Below are 11391 nucleotides of genomic sequence, written 5' to 3'. Positions count from 1 at the left end.
ATAAACCAAAACACATGAAGGCAAACAAGGGAAGCAGGCAGTAACAGAGGCTTGGAAACACGAAGGCTAAGACAAACAGTCAGACTAGGATACACAGAGTACAAACTTACAGATACAGATATGGGCTTTCAAAAATATCCAAACATTCAAACATCCAATACAACCACATTTAATAAACAGCCAAGACACAGAGAGTAAGACGGTTTAAATCAGGAACTTAACAAGACTAGAAACAAGGAACAGGTGTGGAAAACAGATGAGGGGCAGAGAAAATGAAACCAAGAAATGGAACAACTAGGAAGTAAAAGAAAACAGACACGATCGGGAAACCACGGAGACAGTGACGCCAGGAGGGTGGACATACGTGACAACATCCAAAAGCCAACATGAAACACACTGCTGATATGATCTACAGAGTCATACACAAGTTTCAGACTCTCTCTCCTGGCACCCCAAACTTCATAATGGGAGATTTTAATCATTGTAATATGAGAGAGACTCTCAAAGATGTCCAGCAGTACATTACCTGCCCTACAAGAGGAAATAAAATCCTGGACCATGGTCATGCGTCTATAAAAATGCCAATAGAGCATCCAGGAACCCTCACTGGCTGTATGTGACCACCACACTGTTCATCTGGTCCCAGTATATAGACCATAGACCAGTATATAGATGCTGTTACTGGGAGGTGGAGTGGAGTGAAGATGCTGGTATAGCAGTGACATATAAAGGAATCAGCAGGAAAGGAGTCACAGATGACTGTGTGTTTGGATTCAATGTAAAGTCCTGGAGTCTGTACTGCTATGACAACAGTTACACTGTCTGGCACAATAAGAAGAGAACTGACATCTCTGCTCCCACCTCCAGCTTCAACAGAGTAGGAGTGTATCTGGACTGGCCTGCCAGCACTCTGTCGTTTTACAGTGCCTCCTCTCACACACTTACACACATTCCACCCCACATTCACTGAGTCCCTCTATGCAGGGATTAGATTTTGGTGGTCTCATTCCTCAGTGTGTGTGAGAGAGCTAGGATAGCCTCCTGTGTCCTGGAGCAACACCAGAGTCTGCAGGGAAACACACACTCCTCTACACACACAACTGGTGAACATCATAATACACACATGCTTGCTGAGTATAAAACACATACCCACACACACACACACACACGTTACATCTCTCGCAGTATACACTACCTCACGAACACACACACACACACACACACACACACACACACACACACACACACACACACACACACACACAATGCAATCATAACCTCACTGTGTTAAACTCGCTGTACAAATCTACACATTAAACATGGAACTCTTTGGAAACTGTGAAAGGTTTTTCATTTTGTTTTCTGTGTGCTGGACTGATACAGGTGCAGATGTTGTACACAGTATGAGTGTAATACCTAAAGGATTTTTACAATAAAATACTGTCAACACTCAAAATCTCATACCATAACAACAAAACAGCACACACTGCTGAAACTGGTACCTCCACAGATAAATAAACCAAAAACAACTATCCAACAGCTAAATAACCCCTCAGCCTCAAGTTCGCCACAGCCAATTAGCCATCACCACAAATTACCCCACAGTCCCTCATTAACAACCAAATCAGCCAAATTGCCCTCAACAAATTCCCCCACAGCTTAAAAACCCCTCAACAACAGTTACACCATTACACTAATAGCCCTCAATCACAACTACCCCAACAGGTAAATACCCACTCATCCTCAACCACCCCACAGCCATAGCAACACACTAGCAACCACTTGACACTCCATCGTAACCACCTAGCAAGACCATAGCAACCAATTGGGAACCCATAGCAGTGACCTGAGATACCACAGCAACAACCTAGTGAGACCATATCAACCACTCTGTAATACCCTAACAACCACCTGGGATACCATAGGAAACACCTATCAAGATCTATAGCAACCACCTAGCAAGACAATAGCAACCACTTGGGACTCCACAGCAACCACATAGCAACTACCTGGGAATGGCTCAACAGTATTTCAGGATTTCATTTTATATGTAAACTGCATTTGATATTTCACAGTATCAACATTAAAAAAACACTAAACAACCCCTCATCCTCAACTACCACTCAGCCATTTAACCCTCAACCAAATTTACCCCCACAACAAAATATCCCACAACATTTACCCTAGCAACTCCATAGCAACATCTTGGCAACATCCAAAACAACCATCTAGGGACTCCATAGCAACCACCTATCAAGACCATAGAAGCAAATTGGTAACACCTTAGCAACCACATTTATTATACTAATAGATAGTCCATGATTTAGGTCATATAAAAATAATAAACTGATTTTTAAATCTACCCTACATAAATGCTGTTTAAACATGATGTTTTAGCTGTTGAGACATATTGTAGTCAGCTTTAAATCTAATGTCACCAAGTTGCCCCCTTTCATTACTGTAACGTCATGGAAGGGCGTGGAGCAGGACGCACAGACTTCTCACGGCTTGTGAAACATTTAATGACACAAAACATAAAGACGATGGTGGCACTCACAAATAACATTAACAACCAACATAGACACACTTAACACTAATGACTTTAACATTAACACAAGCTAGTCAAACAAGGTTACTAATATCACATTTGGACGCTAACAAACAAACATCAACACACTACATCAACAATGACCAACACACTGCACACTTTGACACGGGTTTATATACATTTAGACAAGACGAGGTGCAGGTGTGTGCAGGCATGGCCATAAACACAGATCCTCCCGCTGCACGTGGCGGGCCAAACCACGTGACTCGCGGAGGCGAGCGTTCCATGACAGTTAGCAGTTACCCCCAGTGTTTCTATACTTGTCATTTGTCTTTTTTCTAATGTCACTGTGTAAGAGCCAAATAATTTCCCCACATTATGTCATCATTGTATAAGAGCCAAAATTCTTCACAGAAATGCTTGAGTCAAATTACTTCATTTAATTCATCTTACATTCAGACTGGCCACAGTTGCTCTGGTGGCTGAATACTGAAGGTTTTGCATTATCCCTGCACATGTACATTTAGATGGTAAAAAGTCATGACAGTTTTATGAAGTGTTTAAGATGGAAAAAAAGGCCAAGCCACAAATTTAATTCTTGACACTGAGATGACGTGAGGTAATCTGAAACTACAGAAATATAAATTTGGACATCAGTGTACATTTACAGCATTTGATGACTTACAGAAGTGCTTTGTAGTCTCTATCAAATACAGATGCTCAGGTGAAAATAGAGAGGTAAGTGTCAATAATACTCAGGCTAAAGTCCAGCATAGAGGGGAACTTGACTGTGGACCAAAATTTCAGAATTATGTTATGTATTATCCGTTATGAATTAATATGTTCTTAGCGTGTTTACCCTTTTATTAGCAGCAAATACCCTGAGTATACATATGCATTAGGGATCCCTTGCATTACATGTGTTTAAACAGAATCCAATATGACATATGACCAGTTGTAAAAAGACTGCATTCTGAAGTTAACTGACTATGCATTCTGAAGTTAGGTGACTAACCAACATGTCTTGCACTGAGTACAGGTCAAGATTCATTGGTCTGTGCACAACAATGCTCATATGATAAAAGCATTTAAATTTCATATATGTATTGTTAATTTACATGTTCAAGTACACTGATATTTTCATATAATGAACAATCTCAGTAACTTCAGAACCACCCTAGTTATGCAGAAATGGAACCCCAGTTATGCAGAAACTTTCTACTCACTTTTAATGGAACTGGCAGACCTATGGACATACAAACACAAAAGAGAAATATTTAAACTTATGAAATGTCTAAAACAATACGTTTTATCTTGCAAACAATGTCTATTAACTAAATGATACTAAATGCTTGTAAACATTTTATGTGATTTCTTTCAACTCATATGACCCTGCTTTATATGAAGAGTGCATTTTGAACAGTTACTGAAAGAACGAGTGAGCTATCTGATGCTTCCATATACACCTATAAGTTAATTTATTACATCTTGATCTACTGACTGCAGGTGTAATGGCAACCTGCAAACAAGCATCAGAACAGAAACACATTCATTTCCTTCATGTCATACTAAGGTCACTCCATACAGTACATAATTAGGCCCACATGTCAATGTTATGAATTATGAATTTGTATCAAATTGCACTTACACAAACCGTCAAGTGTCTCACCAGCTGTTAAACCTGCAAACAGTGTAACAAAAGACAAACAAAATAAGAAATTTAACAAAAAGTTACCTTAACAGGCTACAATATCACTACTAACAGCTATAGCTAAATACTATAACAGTCACAGATTAATATGAAAGCTTCATCTTACTTTTAGGTGTCACGGTACGGCCCCTCCCCCCTCAAGTCTGCGTGCGTGTGTGTGTCTGTGTGTTCGTATTGCCACGCCCTCTTGTGTTGTGCACCTGACCCTTGTTGTGTGTAGTTGTCATCGTTTCGTATCGTCAAAGTTGTCGGTGTTTGATCCAAGTGTTAATACGTGTATGTTTAATGTGTAAATAAAACGTATGCTTATGTTCGACGTGCCTCGTCCCCGCATCCTGCTTTATCCTCGTCCGTCACAGAAACACCGACCTACCAAGGATGCCTGGGAAAGGCAAAAAGAATAAGGGAAAGAAGGGAAGTCAATGCCCTCCCACAGCACGTGTAGCGAGGTCTCCCGTGGTCCTGGGCACCCTCCTGATTCCAGGTGCAGATCCAGGTACGGAAGCAGGGGCGGTGTACGGAACCCCTGGCGGGGGACCTGGACTAGTACAACGCCTTCCAGTACTCGGAGTCGGACTCTGTGGACTCATACTGTCCAGCGGAGAGGCCTTCCCTCATCCTGGCCTCGCTCCAAGGAACTACCGGGAGGGAGGAACCTGCTGAACAATTTTGGGGGGGCCCTGTGTATGGTGTGGGATCGAACGGTGCAGAGTCCTGCGGAGAACAGCCGGATCAGGAGGACCGCTACTGGGAGATGGAGTCTGCTGGGTCCTACGATCCCTACCTGGACGATCATATGGGAGACACAGATTATGGAGAGACAGAGGAGTGCAGCGACGTCTGTCTGCAGTCGGAAAGTTGTTCCGATTGTGAGGAGGAAACTTCTATGGAGGTAGAGTACCCTCATAGGGATCTTCTCTCCCACGGCGACACCAAAAGTTCACACAGCAATGAGCCTCCAGCACCCAAGGCACCGCCCAGGACACGCCGCCCAGGTGCGAGCTAGCGAACAGAGGCGGCTAGCAGGGAGGCACTGTTGTCAAATATGGACACTCCCCCGCTTGAGGCGAGGAGCTCTAGAGCGTATGCACCTACGCCGAAGCCTTGTACAGGCAAAAAGGCAGAGGCACCAGTACCAGAACTGGGACAGTGGCCGCTACCTAGGCTGGCGAGGGACACTTCCCACCAGGATGGTCAGTCTTTGACCCAGCCGACGACTGGGGGACTGGCTGGAGTTCCTCCCCCCTTCCCTGGGCTCTTGAATTTGTGTGGGGTCATTCATGTGCCTGTGCCTGTCATCGTGTCTGTCCCGATTACACTAAATGTACCGGTCGATTTGTTCCTCTTTGTGTCTGTGCCTGTTAGTGTGTGCGTCCCTGTCTGTCATCGTCTTGGTCCCTGTCTTTCCCCCACTGCCCTGTTTGCGCTGGCCCGTGGCGGGTTGTCTGGTCCTTCAACGTCACATTTTGGCGTTGGTCTCGGGGCCGCAGCCCGGTAGGCTGACGCGCCAGGAGTCACGCCCTTGAGGGGGGGCTCTGTCCCGGTATGGCCCCTCCTCCCTCAAGTCTGCGTGCGTGTGGGTGTCCTGCTTAGCCCCCGTCTGTCACATTAGGAAATATGAAGTTTAACGCTATCTGTGAACCTATGGAAAGAGAAACACACCATTATCTTAACGCAGTGATTATAAAAGCATAATATTAACAAAGGGCTGAGGCATTGTCTCATTTACCCAGATACAAATAGGCTTTAGCTAGTTAATATTTTTGTATGCGTACTGTTATGTACCTGTCCAAGCTTATAACTGCATTTTACAGAGTTCAGATCATCAATGGTCAGTTTCTGAACACTGCTAACCAGGCATTTGTTTAGGTTATAAACCATTTTCAACAAAGTGTTAGCACTGTCATGGCAGTGGCATGGCTGTGAAACATCAGTAACAGTAGTGTTGCTGGGGTTTCATATGTGCCAGTGTCATTGGTAGGTTAAGAAAAATAAAATACTGCTGACCTGTGATCAGAAACTTAGTTTCTTAATCCTTTTCCACCTGCACCTTTACAAACTTACAATTTAGGAAAAAAGAGAGAAAAAACTGATTTACCTTCACAGCTGTATAGGTACTGGAACTAAACTGAATGTCTTCTTTGTTTTTTTCTACTATAGAGGTGACTGATTTCCAGGTCATACGACAGGCTGATTTTGTGTAGTGCAACTTCTCTCCAGAGAGACACATGCGTGCTTTTTTCCTGGAAGCAGCCCAAGTGGTCGGGCTTAAAAAACAAATTAATAATAAAAAGACGAGGCTATTTAACATAACATTAATTGCTTTAATACATAATTAATAGACCACATCCAATTACATTCTCAAATACTGAAGATGCCATTGTATTAAAAGGCAAAATCAACATTTGCTGTGGTGCTTCCCTGACTCACAGTTTATGTAAGAAAGTGTATTGTTAGCCATATGCTATTTGGAAATGATTTCATAGACAGTATTTATATAAATGTTCTTAGATACAATATATAAAATTCATTTACACTCTGCTATTGTGAGGACACCAATGGACAAGATTTAAACAGTCAATCGAGTTTAGAGTTTAAAAACAAACATTTGTGCAAGTATCATGTTTGTCATTTCAGTAATGGTTTGTTAGGGTCGGTATAAGATATGTGCAGATTAAGATTAAGGTTAAATTGATTTCTTATGACACTAAGGGTCATAGCATATATTTAATTAGGCTAATATTTTTACAAATAATACTTACACTGACAACCCTCCCTGAGAGTGCACACTAGTCTGCTTTCCAGTCAGGAAGGTCTTTATAGGTTGGGGAGGGAGGACAGACAGCACTGCGGTATTATACTTCCAGATCTGAAGATACTGTGACTGTGGATGGACTGAAATACATTTTAGAGCTGCCATATTTTTTCTGATAAATTGTACCTATTGAAATAAGACAACCAATTCGATGACAATCATCATTTTTTTTAAATGGGCCACTACAAAATGCTCCCCGTCAGAGCGAGCACACCTTCCACTAATTTGTATGTCTCTGCTCTCTCAGCTGTATATGTAGCCACTCACCTCACCCTCACAGGCGCTGGCCTGGAATATGGAGATGCCAGTTTGGAAAACATTCTAAGGGATCAAGAGAAACAAACCAAAATTAATACCAAAATTGATGCCTAAACATTTTTTAAATCAGCATTAATGTACATTACTCAGGACTGTGTCAATAACATGTGTTTGAAAATGGAGCTCCTTTGACAAAAGGAGCTTCTTTGCAGTTAACCAGATAACTCTGTATCCCCAGCTAATGAAGCTTAAGTGCTATTTAATTGTTGTTTGAAATAACAATCAGTCATTTTCAGTAGCACAGGTCATTGTACCGCAAATGTTAACTTCAGATGAAGTGGAAATGACTTCATTAACTTCATTCATTCATTCATTCACCCACAACTGATAACCAAGATGTCTGAGAGAAAACTTGCACTGTGTCCAACACAGACAGGTTAACGAGCAGTTAGTTAGCTCGGTCTGTCGGTCTGGCCACTAACTTTGCCCATTAAATCTCACTTTTACAGTAAAGTCTGGACATACCGAGATGGGTAATAAAAGCCATAGAAAGAAATTGAGCACAACAAATTGAAGGGAAAATGTAAAAAAGGGAGCCTGGCTTCACTTACCGAATGCTGTAAGTCAGAAGTGTGGCAGGATGCTGGGACAGCAACGGGATGGCAACGGGAGAGCCAATAAAAATTGGAGAAGCACATTGGAACAGACCAATGGTGCTCTGCGGCCTTTTGGAGAATATTGGAACAGGCCAATGAGAGGACGCAAGCTCTCTGGAACACACTGGAACAGAAAATCAGGGTCAGTGGAATGAGTCAACATATTGAGACAGACAGACCCACAAAAGATAAAGAAAATGAAAGCTAAACACGATAGAACCAACACACTGACAGAAACACAACTGGGAACAGGTTACAAGGCAACAACGTGAAATGAAGAACACAGGCGACATGAACAGCAAACATGATAGGACCTTAGTATAAATGGAGGCTTAGTACAATGAACACAGGCTGAGTGAACAATAACCAGCGGCAAGACTGGAGAGACACTAGAAATATATACACGAATTAACAAGGAATATACCCACGAGTTAACAAGGAACAACTAGAAACAGGAGAAAACAGGCAGAACAACCAGACAAGGGGGAGTAACAGAAAAATCAAAACAAAGAAGCTCATGGAAAGAAAACCAAGTTGTAAAGTAAACAGAGCTTGACAGGATTGCTAAAGTGACCGAGATGACAGGGAGGGGACAACCGTGACAATGCAGAGTAATAATAATAATAATAATTACTCAGATATGCAGGAATATACAGTGCAATAATAATTACTCAAACATGCAGGAACATAGAGAGTAAAAGTTACTCAGGCCTACAGGAACATATAATTATTCAGTCATATAGGAAGAGTGTTTCAAAGTAGGACACTGAAGGCACTGACGTTTATACCTAAAATGTTTGTTGAAAGACATTTACTCTACAACACAGTGCTCCAATATTCCATCATCATCACCATCATCAGTCTTTTCACCCTCGTTGAAGCACACTGGGATGTGACGCAGCTTACATATGTAGTACAGACCTCATCCTGTATCTCATCATCATTACATATGTAGTACAGACCTCATCCTGTATCTCATCATCATTACATATGTAGTACAGACCTCATCCTGTATCTCATCATCACTACATATGTAGTACAGACCTCATCCTGTATCTCATCATTACATATGTAGTACAGACCTCATCCTGTATCTCATCACCATTACATATGTAGTACAGACCTCATCCTGTATCTCATCATTACATATGTAGTACAGACCTCATCCTGTATCTCATCATTATATATGTAGTACAGACCTCATCCTGTATCTCATCATTACGTATGTAGTACAGACCTCATCCTGTATCTCATCATTACGTATGTAGTACAGACCTCATCCTGTATCTCATCATCATTACGTATGTAGTACAGACCTCATCCTGTATCTCATCATCATTACATATGTAGTACAGACCTCATCCTGTATCTCATCATTACATATGTAGTACGTATTAATACTACTATATAGTAGTATTTATTTAGGTAGTTTGTTAGTTATCTATGTATTTATTTCCAGCTTTTAAAACTGTTCTGTTGCATCGAAAAGCATGACATTTGTTGTTTCAATAAAAGCAACTAATAAAACCAAATGGACTGTTGTGCATGTCATTAAAATCTCATTGCTGATTTGGGTACATACATCCAGGGTTTGGCAGAATACTTTGATGGTTGAATAATGTGATGTATTCTATTACAATACATAAAACAGTAATTTATTCAGAATACATTTAGAATGCACCCAGAACACATCTTACTAAGTCACATTTAAGAGCAAAAATATTTTATATATTTTAAATTGAAGTTCTAAATTGTGAACAGCTTATCATTAAACAAAACTGATAAAATGCCATCAATTTATGACTTTAGAAATTAAAGAATTATAATTATTATTATAATAGTGCTTTTATAAAATACTCTACCTTATTTGATGGTAAAAGTTAAAAGTGTTCAAGCTTCAAAACGCTTTTTCTATTTCCGGCTCTGTGGTCACTCTAGAATGAATCAAGCACGAGCACAAATCCATTGGTTTCATTTCTGAAGCGCGAGGTTCAAGTGTGACATTTAGCGGTGAGTTTAAAAGTGTTTGTATGTCGATGTACTTCTGATTACCGTCCAAATATGCGCGCTAGCTGTCAGAAAGTCTGATTTATGAACGCAACTAGGCAACTGCATAGATAATAAGTTAATATGTAATATTTAGTGCAGCTGTTTTAAAGTGTGCATGTCTGCTAAGAACTCTGATTGTTCTCGCGGACTGTTGAACGGGTTCATGTGTTCATTTAGGGACTTTAGCTCGTGCACTGAGCGATAGTAGCTGTGCGCTTTGTTCCCTCCGCGTGCTGTTCTGCCTTCTTATGCTGCAGTTCAGTAGATGGACTGTGTGTCTCCTGCGTGCAGTTACCTCAGAGTAAATGCGTTTGGTAGGAGATAATGTCCATGTGGCGTACAAACCTTTATTGCTATTAAATAATAATAATAATAATAATAATAATATTCAAAAACACTGTCGCACTCTGTAATTAGCCAGTGGGTTTCACTGCTTCTATTTTTTATCCCACATTTTTCTCCTGAACAATATTTCCGAGGTCGTTAGATAAATATCCCAAGTACGAATGTTGCTACATAAGCTCACCGGTCACTTTATTAAGAACACCTGCCTTGCACATACAGTAACTGTCTACTTTAGTACATACTGTAACGCTTGGAGTTAGTCCTGTTTAAATTATACTCCAACCCAGATGAGCAGATCTTTGGAACTGGTAGAGAGAAGCGTGTGAAGCACGTGGAGGAGATGCGGACCAGAATCATTCAGTTTAGTAGTAAACTTGCTGGTTTATTCACCACGTGACACAGGCTCGCTCCTGGAGTATTGTAGACAGCTCATACATGAGTTGTAAAAACATCCACAGCTCATAACGCGTTACTAAAGAAGTAAATAACGATAAATGAAGATCTGGGTCCAGCAACGTCCGTCACGCACAGTACAAAACCAACTCTTCCGCGTGGCCTACGTGCACACGCCTTTTACGTAAACGTAACTTAAGGGGACAGTCCGCAAATTACTGACCGTTACAATACTCCTGTTTTATAGGTGCATTACAGACTAATTGATTCTGCATGTTGCCAGGAACAGGTTATCAGCCCAAAGAAAAACTGTTTCAGGTTTATTTCTGTGTTTGTCATGTACATTTAAGACTGGTAACACTGCATCCACTGGCGGACAGCTTCAGGTTTTCTGGGTCATCAAGTCTTTCATGAGCTGGATCAGATGGGAAACTGTGCAGGGCGGTGGGTCCCCAGAACCAAGGTTCAGAACTTCATGTGTTAAAACCTTTCGGACAGGATTCATTTGACATGGCGAGGTGTGGTAATGTAATTATTTCCCTCGTTCCTCAGTGATTTTACTCTCGCCATGTCAGTCATTTTACCTACTTCAGCGTCAGCAAGAATTCTTGCACCT

The 11391-nt window shown here is 41.2% G+C and overlaps 2 long non-coding RNA genes across 2 annotated transcripts; both read right to left on the bottom strand.

Annotated features, from left to right (window-relative positions):
• Positions 1-1162: 1162 nt before the first annotated feature.
• On the bottom strand, positions 1163-4394 carry LOC145657122 (uncharacterized). Its single transcript, XR_014122973.1, has 3 exons — positions 4197-4394; positions 3775-3794; positions 1163-3178 (listed from the first exon to the last, which is right to left on the bottom strand). It is a non-coding gene; the product is annotated as an uncharacterized LOC145657122 (long non-coding RNA).
• Positions 4395-6840: 2446 nt separating this feature from the next.
• LOC145660010 (uncharacterized) lies at positions 6841-10475 on the bottom strand. The gene is made up of 4 exons (XR_014126231.1): positions 9851-10475; positions 7944-8112; positions 7342-7395; positions 6841-7074 (listed from the first exon to the last, which is right to left on the bottom strand). It is a non-coding gene; the product is annotated as an uncharacterized LOC145660010 (long non-coding RNA).
• Positions 10476-11391: the final 916 nt, after the last annotated feature.

This window comes from Electrophorus electricus, chromosome 1 (genome assembly GCF_041902795.1).
Source record: "Electrophorus electricus isolate QZ-2024a chromosome 1, ASM4190279v1, whole genome shotgun sequence".
NCBI classification, from domain to species: Eukaryota; Metazoa; Chordata; class Actinopteri; order Gymnotiformes; family Gymnotidae; genus Electrophorus; species Electrophorus electricus.
Note: the sequence above shows the minus strand (reverse complement) of the source record. Positions and strands in the feature narration are given on the sequence as shown.